An 18,667-nucleotide genomic window follows, 5' to 3' on the forward strand; every position below is an offset into this window, starting at 1 on the left:
GGCAGCAATTATCACACTCAAAAATCCCATACATGCTTACCAATACGGGAAGGAGAGTATACAATCCTCAAGACATAAATGCTGAAACAGCGTCCTATTACCAAAATCTATATAATCTAGTGGAGGACCCACACACACATCAACCGACACAAACAGAAATAGATAATTTCCTCTCACAGATACAGTTGTCAAAGCTAACACAACAACAGAAAGATTCCCTGATAGCACCGATCACACTGCAAGAGCTACAACAAACTATCCGTTCACTCCCCACTGGGAAATCACCCGGACCGGACGGCTTCACCAACCACTACTATAAGGTCTTTTTGCCAACCCTTTGCCCCCACCTACTACGCACACTGAACCACATTGTAGACACAGGGGTGATGCCACCAGAGATGCTCTTAGCCCATATTGCCACGCTGCCGAAACCCGGAAAACCACCCACCCAACCCAAAAATCTTAGACCCATCTCGCTATTAAATACGGACACGAAAATCTTGGCCAAAATTTATGCGAATCGAGTAGCGCACCTTGTCCCCTTTATCACGCATCCAGACCAAGTGGGGTTTGTGCGCGGACGGCAGGGGTCAGATGGTACCAGAAAACTTCACAGCCTTCTTTATAGTCGGGCGTCCCCCGGTGAACCCAGGGTCTTTATGTCTCTGGACGCCGAGAAGGCGTTCGACAGGCTGCATTGGAATTTTCTGAGAACAGTCCTCCAAAAATTTGAATTTCCACAACAATTCCTGTCTCTAATCTCGGCATTATACTCCAACCCGTCAGCGCAGGTGGCGAATGGAGGCTTTGTATCTAAGACGTTCCATATCACAAATGGAACGAGGCAAGGATGCCCATTATCCCCAGCCCTCTACATTCTAGCACTAGAACCATTAGCCCAAGCCATAAGGAACAACAGTCATATTCGTGGGGTATCACTCGGACATCAAACACATAAAATCACAATGTTTGCGGATGACGTTATGCTCTCCTTAACGGACCCAGCCACATCCATCCCTGCATTACAGACCACCTTACAGCATTACAGCAGGTGTTCTTATTATAAATTAAATGAAGCCAAAACACAAGCGATGTGCTTGCACGCCACCACAGCACTACACACAGCCTTAAAACAGAAATACACATATGAATGGAGACAGGATTATTTGACCTTTTTGGGCATAAAGTTCACTAAATTAGAGAGGAATTTACATCGGGAAAACTATGGCAAACTTCTCACATCTATCAAACAACAATTAATGAGCTGGAAAGGAAAATACATATCATGGATAGGTAGAATAGCTGTAGTGAAGATGAAAACGCTCCCAAGGCTGCAATACCTATTTCGTACTTTACAAATTAGTTTACCTAAGAAATTCATTCAAGAAGCACAGAGATTAATTAACGCCTTTGTCTGGTCCAACAAGAAACCCAGAATAGCAGCCCAAACTATGCACCTAGCAAATAAACATGGGGGGATGGGCCTACCAAACATACTTACCTACTATAGATCGGCCATTCTGGCTCCACTGTTGATTGAGACGCAACAACACGACCATCCAACCCCCTGGGTAACAATAGAAGCAGAATTCACGGGAGGCCAACAAATTACGCACTTAGCCTGGACACCGCCACGCCTCCGTAAAAAATTCAAAGATATGTCACCACTTACGAAAACAACAATAAGGGAATGGGATAGATTTCACAGAGAACAAGGACTAACTGAGACTCTCTCCCCAGCTTTACCTCTAGACATCTTTTATGGCTTAATACCTTCACTAAACATGTCATCCTGGAAAAGCAGGGGACTAAAACATTTACACCAACTGTTTGACCAGGGAGGAATAATTCCATTTCAACGACTACAGGATCACTTTCACTTACCGAATACCACAGGGTTTGCACATAGACAGATCTGCTCTTGGTTACATACACATAAAACCATTTTACCGACAGGTGACAGATGGGAGAATCTAACAACACTGGAACGCCTTAGCACACAAACAAACAAACCAACTAAGCTTATATCGACACTGTATAATATCCATCACCAGAAGCAGGATCCACACGAACTCCACTTTGTAAAAGCATGGGAATTAGACTTGGGTAGAAAGCTAACCAGCGAGCAGTGGTCTCATATTATGACTGCAAACAAGAAATTCACACTCAACACAGCCCATCTAGAGATAACAAAGAAGCTGCTCTATCGATGGTACCTAGTACCGTCTCGTCTACAACGCATACAACCCCAGCACACAGGGATGTGTTGGAGGTGCAATTCAACTAGGGGTACTATGATACATGTATGGTGGGAATGCAGTGCCCTGAGCTCATTGTGGAAAGCCACAAAGATTCTAATAAAAGACGTGACAGGAGTGGCTCTAGCAAACGCCCCGGAGCATTACCTTCTACAGTACTTACCATTCGATATTGCGAAATCCGCAAGATATCTAATATATCACATAGTACTAGCAGTTCTGATGCACATCAGTAGAAACTGGCAACAACAAACGGCCCCCCACATCCAGAGCTGTATAACACAAATTGAAGAAACAAAAAAATTTGAGCAGATGGCCAGATCTAATAGCCCTCCGCAAAAATTCTGGATAGAGGCGTGGGAAACCTGGGATGGATATCAGCAACAACAAAAAATAGTTCACCCCCCTCCTTGATCGCACTATACAATATCACAAAGCATAACAGCTTAAACTGTAAATGAGAACTCTCAGGTAGATGCAACTGAAATTATATTTGATCCGATATATAGGATAATGCGTAACTTATTTCCCCCAATTTGGAGGGAACTCACGAGGGCACATCAAAGGCCGTGAAGCAGGCCTACGAAAAGAACTATATCAAGGGACTATCCCTCCCCTCACCCCTCCCCCCCGCCATCCTTACCCCCTTCTCTCCTCCTCTCAAGTTCCCCCTTTTTACACCCAAATTGACATATTCCCAGGTTAACGGTTACTCAACATTAGGGCAATGATACTACTTAAGGTCCAAAATATTTCTGACTAAATCTATAATAGCAATCTAAAAGGAATACTGGTACAATATAATGAACGACAAAGCTTGTAAGAAGTAAATTAATATGTATTGTAACATGCACTATGCGATATTACTCCAAGCAACACTTTGTTTAAGCTTGTCATGTATTATGTAATGTATTATGTATTATCTATTATGTAATGTTTAAGTTTGTTATACATTGTGGAATGTTCATCAGCACCGTAATATACAGAATACAGTATGACCTTGTGATGTAGAAATGGTCGGAATGGTTTGCCCTGTATTATGCATATTAAGCATATTAAGCATGTAAACTCTTTCAGAATGTAAAATCTTCTATAAATTGTCAATAAAAAAAAAAAAAAAAAAAAAAAAACATCAAAATAATAAAATAATTTTAATACTATTAAAACATTTAAATTAAAGATTTTTGCAAAAAAATTAAATCATTTGAAAAGTTTATCCAAAAATATTAAATCAAGGCCATAATAAAGTAAGAATTGAATTATAAGAGACCATATATTTTTGAATTTACTTTATAGGCTGTTTTGAAAATGCATCAATACATTATATCAATATCAAATTATAGATAGAAATTCCTACTTTTCCTACTGCAAACATCTCCATTTCAATTCATCAGCTACTGCCTATTGACCTTTAACTGCTGCAGAAAATTTGTTATTTAATAATATGTGATACGAACTGTAAATGTAAAAATGAAAATAATTATAATTTTGGCAACAGCAGCAGTTAACAGAACAGTATGACATTATAATGAGCCTCAAATATGTCCAGCAATAATTTGCAATTGCATATAATATTTTTATGACTGGGTATGTGATCAAACTAAATTAATAAGCCAGACCTATAGTTAAAAGGAACACTTTCCTAATTTCTAGAGTTGCTTTCCTTTTGAAGATTAAAGAATATGTCCATAATAAATGCTTGCCTTTGGGAGAGTTATTGATATAACAACAAAAGAATGCATTAGTGAATAAATAAAGGCAAATCATTTTTTCACACCATTTTTTTTTTATTTATTCATATATTTTTCTTGTTTTTGCCTATTATCTGATTATCATAAATTATTTGAAAGCTTGTTTATCAAATGGGGCATTATATACGTTTTACTTTTACACAAACAATACATTGAGTATTGTCTACAGTTTAAGCATGTCCAGGAATGTAACTGGACATGCAATGTTCATTTAATAAGGGTTACGAGACATATTCATAGTAATATATTCTGGGGGCTAATACAAATTTCTTATGTGACATGGACTAGAAATCAATTTGTTTTATGTGAGGTAAAAGCTGCTTTGAATTAAAATATTAAAGCCAACTAATATTTGTACACGACATTATATGTTGCAGCCATCTTACTGTACAAATCGGTTCTTGTCAGATATAGTAAAACAATATCTAATTTGCTATGCTTCTGTACAAGTAAAGCGAGTCACTGAGCCACAAAGCATTGGCATGGACACCTGCCCCAAATTGAGACTTATCTGTGTTCCAATCTGGAAACACCTACAATAAAAAGATCACGATTTCATATCTGTAAAAACATAGAATAAAAACAGGCGGGCATTCCCTCCAATGGCCATTGGAGTAACTAAATGACCTCCATTTGTCTAAATATACATAGGGATTAAGGAGAGAGCACAGGTAACTTGTTTTTCTTTGTTTTTTACTATATATTGGGGCTGATGTGTACTGTAGTCATTGCTGCCACCCAGTAGTGATGGGAGTGAGGGCAGGACTTATCTTTCTGCATTTGTATACAATAAAAACAGCTTGCTGATTTTTTTTAAAAAATATTATTATAAAAAAAAACCTAGACTTGTGCATTCAGTTTGAGTTGAATTTTGGGCAATATTCTTTAAAATGTAAATTGTACATGAGCATGGACATATCAATCACGGGTAGTATATACTACAACAAATTATAGTGAAATATTATCTCTCCGACACACATTTATATGTGAAAATATTAGAAATATGCCATCTGGTTTACTAACAGCCTAACAAGGGCTGTGTGAAAATCTGAAGTAGAGTGACTGGGGTCTGGGACTGCTATCACTTGGCAGTGCACCTCGGCAGTCTATTAGACTTGCATGTGCCACCTACCCCTCCCTCCAGCTTTCTGGACTCTAGTGCTGGTGTTGGGGCTTCTGATTGTAGGTGTGCTGACAAGCCCACACTCTGTAGAAATGCCTCCTGGTTGTCCAACGATGTCAGCATTAGGCTCTTGCCTGCTTTGTCGGCTAGAAGGGATCCCTCCATTGCCCTGCGGTATTTTATGGAGTAGTCTCTTCAATTTTTGGCAACCGGTGCCAATTTCCTCTTTTCCATCAGTACTGAAAATGGTATATTATTATTATTGTCGCCATTTATATAGCGCCAACAGATTCTGTAGCGCTTTACAATATTATAAGAGGGAGGATTTAACTATAAATAGAAAAATTACAAGAAAACTTACATGAATGATAGGTTGAACAGGACCCTGCTCATATGAGCTTACAGTCTATAGGATATCAGCATAGATAGCCACTGTGTGGCCCTCCTAGCATATCTTCCCCAGTGCCCATGAGCAAATCATGATCGCGGATCTCACCGTCACTTCTCATGTCACAGTTATAGTGTCCCAGGGTGATTTGTGCAACCTGAACACACAGGTGATCTGGAGAGGGTCAGAGTCTCCTTTAATGCCTATGGATGATAAGAAGTTGTGACATATTGTAGGATGTCCTCGCTGCCAACCATTTTAGCTATGCCCATGAGGAGTAAGTTCCAACACCTATGGCACATCTCCATTGTGGTCACCACCGGGCTCAATCTTTGCACTTTGGAAGTAAAGCCATCAAATTGGCTATTAGTTTCTTAAAGTTGCTTGTCTCTGGAGGTGTCTCTCACTTTGATTGCTTGCACCTTTCAATGTACCGCTCCCTTCTCAGCCTGGTGTACCTGGAGATCCTCTTTCCAGACTTTCCATAAGTCTGCGATTAGTTTCTCTATGTCCCCTCTTGTTGATGGCGACTTGTCATTGTCTGACTCCGACGAGCGGTATGTGTCTCCTAATTGAGGGGAGGCAGAAGATTCCTCAACCTCTTGTGAGGTATCTGTGGCCTCCGATTCACTGTGGGCCTCAAGCGCTATCTTTGGCTGCTGCTGTGCTGGCCTCTTGAAAGAGAATTACATCTTGCAGACAGGAAGGTTCTGGGCGATAATGTTTTTTTTATTTTTGTGCCTCATTGTTTCTTTTTGAGGAGTGGAAGTGTTTCTGGCTAGAAAGGCTTGTATTTTTGCGTCTTGAGTCACTTTTTCTCTTGGCCTTTGTGGAGCTCAACAATAGAAGTCTGCCCAGTAATTTTGTTTTGTTGCATTTTTTTTGTTCTTAGTTGCACATTTATTACATTTATTGGGCTCCCTCATTAATATTAGAGTTAAGGGGATAGTGAGATGGGGCCACTATTAGCAAATGGGCAGGAATAGCTGCTTTTGTTATGCAACTCCTATACCTTACTTACTCAAATAGACTTTGGTCAATCAAACTGCTGTCAAAAGGTCCACAATCAAATTGACCATAATCTTATTGGCTAAGAAGTTTGAAGCTTTACAGTAACTACAGCTACCCATTTTGCAAATCCTGCATCATGTATTTGTTATCAGACAATTAATATTTGGTGTTTATGTATTGTTAAAAAAAAAAAATAATAAAAGCCAAACAACACTTTAACAGATGTCACTGTCTATACTAATACTATCACTCCTTTAAAAAATTATCTTGTACCATTGACTACTATCATGGACCTCTACACTGATAAATGTATCTAGCTTAATTAAGGATATCATTTCCTGCTAAATACAACCTTCTTCTCATATAGCAACGTTAAAAAAAAAAAACAACTTCCATAACATACAAGAAATATAACTGAATTTACTGTGAATCAGCTGCTGAGTGTGAACATTTATATGTTATTCTAGGAAAGATGCCTATCATAAAGTTATTGCAGAATACTAATCAGGAGTAAAAGGTGCTACTTATGCAATGACACCTTCTATTAACGTTATCTTTGAAGACACTATGTGAAGATGAAATCTGTTTCAAAGATATGAATGAAATTCAAGTCCTCATTATGAATGTTGTTATAATTTGTCATCTATTTCAAAATCCCATGTGATGCCTAAATCGTGGGGCTTAGTAATTTTATGATGACCACTTTACTTTATAAATATCATTTTGAAAAGTAATGTTTCATTGAAAAACATTATTTTAATGTCTTATGCAATGCAAAGAGATATGGGTTAATAGAAAGCAAGTACTACTTTAAACTTTATGTGCTAGATCTCCACAGCTGAACATTTTTCACACATTAACTTATTTGCTGTGTCTATCATCAACTACACTTCTATTTCAACTATAAATGCTTGTCTACAGGATCAATGCAGCTACAGGAACACGACTCGCAGACCAGAAAGAAGCTCCACCAATTAGAAGCCTCTCTTTTTGGGTCGTGACCTTAACCTACAAACATCTGTCCAGTGAGGATTTATGGGACAAATAGCTTATCTCCTAATACCGTAACTCTTCCATTCATTACAGGATGAGTGGAACTACACTGTAAATTGGCTGCCATCAGTTTAGAAACTGCCCACTCAAAAGTTTAGTGACCTTGCAGCGATCAACTGAGCCACCAACCGAGCATATGCACTACTATGACAACTTCCTCACGGGTAGAGAGAAAAAGTGTTAATGCTTGTACATGTGGATGGATAAAATGTACACATAAAAGGGGTTAGTAAATGTTTTTAAAATTGCTATAGCTTTAAGCCACTCTCAGAACTGGGAATGGATGCATTCTACAATAACTGGGAATGGATGCATTCTACAATAACATGTGTAGCCATGCACACTTGTTATGGTGCTAAAATTGATTCTTAAAGATTCTAGGTAGGGTTCTATATTAATATTTGATCAGAGGTACTAAGATATTTTTCTCTATTCTCTATCATCGCATCTGTAGGTGACTGCTAACAAAAATCTGATAGCGAGTAATAAATAATAATAAAACCACTGTTTGTGCCCAGACTCAGCTATGATGTATACATATGGGATGACCTCTTCAAATAAGACCGGAAAAAAATGTTAATATAAATACGATAGTTCAATGATATTTGACAATAATTTTAAATAAAACTCCCATTTCTGCATATTTAATTCTACCATGCACGGACAGGAAAACTGGTAATTGTATGTTACCAACATTAAGTCACTATTTATAGCTACATACTTGCAGCATTATACATCTCCTGTCCTTTATGTTTTCTATTCTTTGTTCCCAATTATTTTTCCTGCTTATTATTCGACATCGTGCTATTCAGGGCAATGGGGAACAGGACACAGTGCTACTTACTGTATTGAGGATGGAGGATGGAAGGAGCATTACATTGCATAAGATGTAATAGTCAGTAATGATGTACATATCTGATCTAATCAATTTGAAAGGTTTCTTGGGTTATAGAAATAAAAAAATAATATACTATATTCAAGTTAGAATGCCATTGGCGACCCCCCAAATAAGGATAATAACAAATGAATAAATAATACGAGATCGATTTCTGTCATTGCTGCCTAAAATAAAAAAAATTTATCTAAGGAAAATTCTATGTTTTAATATTCTCTCATTTAAAGCTACCACAAAATGGAATATTATTCGAAGAAGCTGCAAATAGACAGAAGTACACCATGAGCTAAGAACCAGGGTTAGCTGTAGTTCAGAGAATGCCTGAGACAAAACAGGTCAGTAGTGACATCCAACATCAGACACTCTCTTCCTCGTCAATAGACACTTATTATAAATGAAAAAGAGCCAGAGCTTTTTGCTAGGCTACAAATTCAAAGGGCAATAGCTTGTTAAGTGTATCTGTACAGGAAGCTCCTCTGTATTGCAGACAGTGAAGACAGCGGACATCAGGGATAGAGAACCTTGCTGTATTTAGGCTGCCAAGTACTTCTGATGTGGCATTGGCCGTGCAATCAGCACTGTTGGCTAAAATTTGAGGATACACCCTAAAGTATTTTTTGTGGGTAAACAAACAAAAAAAAAAAGAACCCAAAAATAAAATGAAATGCAAGATATAAAAAAATGGAAACTTGTGTAAACCCTCAAAAACATACAATGTGTATAAATAGGTTTAGTATATTACATGAAGATGAGAAAATAAAGTGCAATAAATAGTCCATGACAAGGGAGGGATGAGGGAAAAAAGTGTGCAAAAGAAAAAACAATTATAGAATTTATATAATTCTTTTTTTTTTAATTCTTTATTTTTTTGTGCACATAATAAGACAAGGTAGCAGACAATGCCACAACAGCTCTTGCCCGTCGAGATGTCAACAATCAGTATCACAGGTAGCATCAGTAAACAGTGCACATTTTATATTTATATTCAAGTAAACATTCGAGTCGGTCAGCGCTTCTACCCTATGTGAATGTTTGTTCTCGGTTATATTCTTCGTGTACTCAAGTCACCTAGGGTGTCTCCCCTTTCCAGCCAGGCCGGTATATGAGCGTAGTGGTAAGGCCGTCTGTTTAGTGGTATGGGGAGGAGTTGTTTGTATAGTAAGTATTCGTGGCTAGGAACAGTCTCGTGTTGTGAGGTAATGTGGAGGCCCCTATCTTTGCAATAGTAGTCTTCGTGGGTTGTGCGTGCGGTTGTCAGAACAGGTATGGTGTGGCCGTATAGGTGACAGTAGGGCCCCTTGTGGGGGGAGGTCATCAACCTTTAGAGGATTAAGTGAAGTGGTGTAGACAGTCAGTCTGGTTTGCATCAAAGCGGTAATAATAACTATGATAATTGAAAACCAACAGAAAAAAGAAAAAAAAAAAAAAAAAAAAAAAAAACGAGTAAGAAACATCAGTCTCATTATTAGGTATATGAGTCCCAAGGTGTGTTGGCTACGTTCATTCTGGGCAACGGAGCAGGTTGTTCTCCCGAGTCGGGTGCCCTGTCTCGCTTCAAGTCGTGCTCTTGGCAGGTGGTATTCCCCGAGACTCCCTCGGAATGAATTCCGGTATGGTTGCAGGATTCAGCCTGGACAATCCTGCTCTGGGTGCCGGTGCTGTGTGAGTGAGTCCAGCTGCCGCCAGGATGGATTCCAATTCTTCGTAGCTTTGAGCCTTGTGGGTGGTCCCATCATGTGTGAAGGACACTACTCGTGGTGTTCCCCAGCGGTAGGGTGTCTCTATGGCCCGGAGGTGCTGTAGAAGTGGCTGCAGTGATTTTCTCCAGGTGAGTGTACTCCTGGTGAGGTCCGGGAAGAGTTTTATTTCTGTTCCCTCAAACATCAAGGGGGTTTTCCCCTTTGTAGCAGACAGGAGGGTAGTTTTATCCGTCAGCGTCTGGAATCGGAGTATTATATCCGCTGTTGTGTTTACCGGAGCCCTTGCTGGCTTCGGAATGCGGAAGAGTCCATCGAGCTTTATGGACCTGACCTGCTTAAGGGGTAGCAATGTCCCGAGGAAGCGTCTGATATAATGGGGTAATTCCGGAAGAGTTATCGTGTCCGGTATTCCCCTGATTTTGACGTTATATCTCCTTCTCAGATCTTCTAAGGCGTCCAGCCGGTCAGTAGTGGTGGTTTGTCGCTTTTCTAGGTCCAGCACCTTTTGTTCGAGCTGTGAGAGCCTGGAGTCTTGTGTGCTCGAGTGTGTTTCAAGTTTGGCAATTTTAGCCGTGGCTCCTTCCATCGCCTCTTTAAAGCAGGCCATGTCCGCCGTAGCTCCGCCAGCATTGTTTTTATTTGATCTGCGGTGACCGGGTCCCCGGTTGGCCTTTTGTTGCGATCCGGTTCGGGTCTGAAGGCTGCACCTTCCATTAGTTCTGTGGTGTAGTCCTCCGAGGAGTAGGAGGAGAAGTCATCTGGCGGCGCCATCTTGGGCCATGCGGCCTGTTGCGCGTTCCGCAGCATGTCTCCGATATCCCTGCCAAGGGGGCCTTTATCCGCCTTCACCTTTTTATTCTTTCGGCCCATAGTTAGCCTGTTGTTATCGGTGTCGTGTGTGGGTTTTAGAAGACCCGGATCTCCGGTATCGGTATAATCTCGGTTAGTGCGAGCCGGAGCCCCAGGAGATGCGACCGCTCCGTTGCGCTGCTAGCTCCGCCCCCCAGAATTTATATAATTCTATGAAAAAATTACCTAAAACAATCATGAAACTGGCAAGAAAAACTACGGTAATAACAAATGTTGATAAGTCAATAACATAATATTTTTGCACACCTGGTATTTGAGGCTGTCTGGCAGGTGCCGACATTGGGAGAGTTTTGCCCAGGCGAACACAGGATTTCATGCCCAAAACAGTTCCATAGAATTAGGCTGTACGGCTGGTCTATATAAAACAGTCGAATAGAGATGTCGCGAACATAAAATTTTCCGTTCGCGAACGGCGAACGCAAACTTCCGCAAATGTTCGCGAACCGGCGAACCGGGCGAACCGCCATAGACTTCAATAGGCAGGCAAATTTTAAAACCCACAGGGACTCTTTCTGGCCACAATAGTGATGGAAAAGTTGTTTCAAGGGGACTAACACCTGGACTGTGGCATGCCGGAGAGGGATCCATGGCAAAACTCCCATGTAAAATTATACAGTTGATGCAGAGTCTGGTTTTAATCCATAAAGGGCATAAATCACCTAACACTCCTAAATTGTTTGGAATAACGTGCTTTAAAACATCAGGTATGATGTTGTATCGATCAGGTAGTGTAAGGGTTACACCCGCTTCACAGTGACATACCAAACTCCCCGTTTAATGCGCCGCAAACAACCACAAACAGTCTATTTGTACAACTGCAAACTCCCCATTTGCACAAGGTTGGATACCAAGCTAGCCATGTCCCGTTCCTTGTCCTCACTGATGTCATTGAAGGTCTCTTCCTCCACCCAGCCACGTACAACACCAAGGGTCCCCGAAAGGTGACAACAAGCCCCCTGTATTTTTTTTTTTAAGTGTACACTACTGTTACACCAGATATGAGTTGCACTAATGTGACACTGTGCCCTGGCAGGCCCTGAAACGCACACGTGTGAAGGAAACTGACTGCTATTATTTCACAGTCAAATTTCTAGTTTTTTTTTTTTTAATGTACACTACTGTTACACCTGATATGAGTTGCACTGGTGTGACACTGTGCCCTGGCAGGCCCTGAAATGCACACGTGTGAAGGAAACTGACTGCAATTATATTACAGTCAAAAAAGTCTTTTTTTTTAACCCCTTAAGGACACATGACATGTGTGACATGTCATGATTCCCTTTTATTCCAGAAGTTTGGTCCTTAAGGGGTTAAATGCAAGCTATTGTGACACCAGATTTGAGTGGTGGCACTGGGCAAGTGGGCACAGTATACGCTGTGAGCCTGACACACACGCTGGCAGGCAGGCAACTGCATATAGATTACACAGGAAAAAAAAAAGCAGACTGATGTTCTAGCCCTAAAAAGGGCATGTAGGGGTGCTGTCCTTACAGCAGAGATCAGATGAGTCCTTTAGGACTGTAGTGGACACTGAATACACTAGCCTAGCTATCGATTTCCCTATTAAATCAGCAGCAGCTACACTGTCCCTCCTCTCACTAAGAATGCAGCTTCCGGGGGGCGGGGCCTAGCTGTCATGGAGGAAAGACGCACTTCGTGTGAGCTCCCTCAATATCTCACTTTAAGCAGCTATCAACAAGCAAATTTCACCCCAGAAGGGGATGACCCAGCAATGTTGCTCCTACCTGACCGACCCGACATGCTTAATAGCGGTCAGCAACTCGACAGAGTCTTACTTACCTCCGCGTGGCAAGTGTGGACTGGTGCTCATCGGGCGGGAGAGGCAGCCGATCTCCCGATCCTGGGATGCCCAGGAGCAGCTACTTCCCGTTACCCCCCCCCCCTCAGACCGGTGGGGGTTATCCCGGTCCACCCCTGAGAGGCTGTCTGGAGCTAATGGACGCACAGAGAACAGCCGCCCAGGCTGACATACTCATCTGCGACTCTCCCAATATGGCGGCAGCCGCGTGTCCTCCTGGTACCAGCAAAGCATGGCAGGATATTGAGTCTAAGCTGGGCAGACTCTTTAATCAATTTTGGAAGCAAATAACAAGCAGGAAGCCCCAACAAGCTCCACCACAGCCCTAACAAGCTCCACCACAGCTAAGCGAAGCAGTCCCCATTAAAATCCATCAACGCAAAAGGCGTCGAAGAGGGGACCGGAGGCACAAACAGAAATGCAGAGCCTGCCCCACGTCAAGCACTCGCCTCCACCTTAAGCCACCACAATTCCGCACCGGATGTGAACCACCACCGGGACAGATCCGACCACCCGACAAAACAAGCTTCCACCACCTCAAGCCGCGAACCCGGCACTCAGCCAGAGACTTGCCTTTGTTGTTCCAGGTATCAGGGACTCCCAGGGTCTGCACCTGGCGCCCAGAAGGGATCGGATGCGCACAAGCAGTAAACAGCAGCCTGCCAAGCATGTTCCACTATAGCCGATCCTCCACACCATGCCTTTGATCACATGAACTGCTCTCTGCACATGAACTAATCGTAAAGTAGCAAGCGTTTAAACATGTCATTATTTCACCTCCTAAAGAGTTTATTGTCGTAGTTCCTTATATGCCTTTACCTTAACCGTTCATGTATTATGTTATTCACTAGTCTCATCTCATGGGGCGACTCACACTTCATTTATAACTAGTGGTGGAGCTGCTGATATAAATACACAGTTGATAACGTGCAAGCTACACCCTAAACATGACAGCCATCTTTCACAACAATGTACTGCTATATACTCATACCCTCAGTGCAACTAGCCATGATATACGCACGTTCAGCCTAGCATGCTCAAATATAACACACTTCTGTCTAAAAATAAATAAAAATAATAATAATACAAAAAAAAAAAGAATGCAGCTTCTGAATGAATCTAAAATGGATGCTGTCCAGGAGGTGGGAGGGTCTGGGAGGGAGGGTCTGCTGCTGATTGGCTGGAATGTGTCTGCTGACTGTGAGGTACAGGGTCAAAGTTTACTCAATGATGACGAATAGGGGGTGGACCGAACATTGCATATGTTCGCCCACTGTGGCGAACGCGAACAAGCTATGTTCGCCAGGAACTATTCGCCAGCTAACCATTCGGAACATCTCTACAGTCGAATTAACGTTCGCATTACCGAACGGAATGGTGAATGGCCATAGTTAAAGTGTGTCTCTTGTTCATGGGCTTCGATTAACCTACCATCGTTCAACTATATGAATGACTGTATCCGAAGTGCCATTTTGCTGAAAGGGAATGGAAGGGGTTTTAGGTGAATAAATAGACGAACCAGCAAGGGAATGGAAGAGGTTTTAGGTGAACAAAATAGACGAACCAGCAAGGGAATGGAAGGTTTTTTTTGGTGAATAAACAAACGAACCAGTGGATAGATTTATAACCCAGAGACAGAGGATCTGTCACACATGTAAATTAGATGAACTCCTGCAATGAAGTACACATGGCACATGCACATGTACCAGACTGGTTAAGGAATGCCAGGAAGTGCTTGTGCTCTTTCTATATTTTCTACATATATGTCTGGCCATGTATGAGCATGTACGCAGCATCATGGACAAAGCATTATTCAACTTAATAAAAAATAGTATTTACTGGGGCTGGGAACAAATAACAGTTCCGCTTTAAGCTTCTAAGCATTTTCAAGTGCTAATGAATGTGGATTTAGTTACCTTTATGTCAATAAACTATGCCTTAAGGGGCACTTGCATGTAAGTTGTCTCCAGAACTCACAGTCTACGATTGCCATCCAAATTTTTATAGATGTGAATGCTGGAATTATCATGTTTGCATCAGAGGGACTTGACTTTCGATGCCAGAAGAGCCTTGGTTTTTAGTGATTATGTACTTTTTATGATGCTTCAAGTGTTCCTTGACATATTACATAGCATACCTGATGTGTCTGCAGTCTTCCTCAACAAGTTGCTTGTGGCAAACCTAGCCACTTTTGGACTATAATATAGAAAGGTTGTCGGGAGGCTGTAATATGTGCCATGTATATTTGCTGTGTGTATGTTATGTTATGGTAATTCGCATGCTCGCAGCCGTAAGCTACCAGCATACAAGTACTGCGTTCGGCGAACGGCGTCGATCTAAGCCGTTCGCCGAACGAATAAGGGCCCCCCTGGTAGATCACACACTTAGGGTCGTGTGGCACTTGTTAACCGATTGCAACAATGTTGCAATCGGTAATTATAGGCTATCCTGGGTGGCCGTCGTTCGACTACTGACCATGCGGCGGTCGGCCATCTTGGATTCGTCTATTTTGCAGCGGTGTTTGGTCGTCGAGTGCCTGGAACTAAAAACGGCTACTCGATGATGCGAACACCGCTGCACTTCCAAGCCATTCGGGAGCCCGGTTTTCGGTAGAATCGTTCCCCTAGATGCGTTCGACAGATTGAGGGGAACTTCTATACAAAACTGTATTTGTGTGGCGTTCGGTCATTTCAGCTGGGATCTGAGCGGTATTCTCACAAAAGGTGCGCTCAGACCCCAGCTATCTACCGAACGTTCAGTCATCTCAAAGTACCGAATAATGTGTAAAATGTGGATTTTAGAGTAAATTGTCGGTTCTGCTGCACGAGGGGATAATCCACTTAATCGTCCATTTTAGTGGGAGTATCCTACTCGTGCAGCAATGCCTGTTGGGAAAAGAACAATGCATGTTGGGAGAAATCCCCTGAATTATCTATACGGAAACCCCTTGCATGGGGAACTGCTTAAATATGCCAGCTTGTGAATAAAGCCAGTTAGTTGACTCCCAAACTGTGTTTCGTCCGGTTATTGGGAGGATTTGGGGACTTGCCTTACTTTTCAGCGCTGACTGTGGATTTACTTGTGGAACCAGCGGAGATCGTGGTCTTTAATACCTGCCCTCCGCTACATTGCTGATAAACTTTTAGGTAAATATGAAAAGTTCAAAATGTATAGTTCTTGCATTCACATTACTATCAGTCCAATATGTCAAGGATGAAAGCTGTTTGAAATAAATTACTGGATTAAATATAGGAAATGTACAGCATAATGAGTTAGCTTTAACTGTGTAGATAACATAAAATGTAATCAGTTACTCTAAAATGATAAAGCCAGGAATTCACATAACATCAGATAGTTGAAACAGAATAATATAGCGACTATACATGAAACAACATAAATTAATCCACCACTCAGCTTAGAAAGTCAACATGACCTTTTCTGATCAATACTTGTATAAAGTAATTGACATTTGATAAAGTACACACTAAATTATCATGTTGTACAGTGAGAAAAATGTCTAACAAATCTCTTAAGGGTCTTGCACAGTCTCTTATTATGAAGGCTATTTTAATTTTAAGCACCTAGGTGGTTTAATTAATTGCTGATTACTATGTTAATTGAATGTGAGATTATATGGTTACTGGCCCTCCCCCACTACTTCAATCTAACATAAAATGAGTAGTGCAGACATTATTAATAATATAGTGAATGTTTTCGAGTTTAATGTGCAGATATCACACTAGATGGCAGTCATACCATACATTAACAATTAAGCTATATCTCTCCCCCCCCCCCCTTCCCCCAGCTGTTTAGATTCTAGCACAGTATTAGGTTTAACCAGGAAAGGTGGTTTACATACAGTATTTTAGAACAGGTTCATATGTGGAATTTTTTTAAATTTAAATTGAGAATATTTTTTACATAATATTCTGAATTTAAAAGTCTAAATTTTAACAGACAGGTAGACAAACAAACACACAAACAAACAAACAAACAAACAAACAAACAAACAAACAAACAAACAAGACATAGATAACATGGGTTATACAGCATGTCTGAGAACTCAGTAAATGTGATCATTTATTTATTATAGGTTACAGAACAAGTTTATCTGATATGCTGAGTTTATTTTTTTTTTACTTGCTTTCATCCGTGAAGCTTAAACAGTTGATACCTATATGATTTTTAATTTTGTTAAATTTATTTGTGTGAATCTCAGTAAGGGTTGTATTCAATTCCGGTAATTGGTTTGTTAAACTAGTGTTAACCATTTAATTTTTGCCAAGACTAGTTGTCTTTATACTGATCAGATAAAAAATATGCAGCGTTGCACAAAACAAACTGTAAAATTTGTATTCCATGTGCTATTGCTATATTACTTTGGAAAATATGTAAGCATTTTGATATTTTGTGACAGCTGCATTTGCAGAATTTTTCCAAATCAATTATTTTGGCCTAATTATGCAATTTGGTTGCAAGTCAGCACAATGACGTTTTTAGTGAATGAAGCCCAGAGAGCAACTGATCATGCCTGGGTGACCCACAATTCGAAGAAAATGTTAATCTTTTAATCTTCACAGTTAGTTTGCAAGTAATCTCTACAGCTAGCTAGCACGTAAAATACCGAAAATGTACCCATGCAACTTAGACGTACTTGCTTATCCCCATCTCTGCCAGAAACATTGGATTTGCAACCCAAAGCTATAATTTTTTTCTGTTCATAGGGAAGGTGGATTTACCATGGAAATGACAGGTGCTATTTTAGGACAAAGTGCTAAATAAGAAGCAATCATTAGACTTGGACATTAGTTTTTGGACATTTTTGGACATTGTTCCGTTAGTAGTGGCATGTCGACTAATCAGCAGGCAGCCAATGGCTGCTCTGGGTTATAAAAAAAGACTAGCGACTGGACAGGTATTGTTACCCTGTCACTAATCCAATAAGGGCAAACCTGGCACTGGTCTCCCATGCCCCCATGGTGGGAAACCCAATACATTTAAAAAGTGGGGGACGCACTCCCCACTAATGCCACACGTTAATGCTTACCATTTAATGTATTTTTTCTGGATCCTGAAGTACTTTTCTTCAGCCAAAAGAAATTGGACACAAAAACTATAATATCCCAACTTCAATAAATGTAGAATAGGGTTATACACTAAAAAGAGAATTCAAAGAATTTTAAATGTAAGTTCAGAATAGTCGAACTGATAAAATTCTCTAAGTCAGCTCTGTTTTTAATTTAGCAATTAACAAATGATTTAAGGGTCAGTGGTGCTGGATACAGCAACCCAGTGCAGCTAATAAATCACTCAAGTGCATTGTCACTGTAACACTTAATACCTATGTAAAACCAGAGTAAAACAAGGTGATTGCACACACAATGGTAGAGATGACTTCACAGTAAGCAACAACAGGTAAAACCTATATAGTACAAAGATTACAAAAAACATTATGGTACAGTAAACCATAACCATGTTGGGATGGTCATATGGACAAGAAAAAAATCGGATGAACTGCCCTGTTGAAGGGGGCAGAAAGTTCCCTAAACAGGACCATAGTTGGAAATAGGTGAATTCTAGACAATTAACACACCATGGGTTGTTGTAAAGACATATTGGCCATATGTTTATATGTGTGCACCCGAGGAAGACTCTAACTTTGGTTGAAACGTGTTGTGCTCATTTTGTTACTCTTTTCTTTTTTTTTTTTTTTTTTTATCTGACAATAAAGTATTTTAAATGCCCTTGATACTGAAGAATTCTATCCTGCATCAACTTGAATTAGATTAAATGCCTGTA

This window comes from Pelobates fuscus, chromosome 4 (assembly GCF_036172605.1).
Source record: "Pelobates fuscus isolate aPelFus1 chromosome 4, aPelFus1.pri, whole genome shotgun sequence".
NCBI classification, from domain to species: domain Eukaryota; kingdom Metazoa; phylum Chordata; class Amphibia; order Anura; family Pelobatidae; genus Pelobates; species Pelobates fuscus.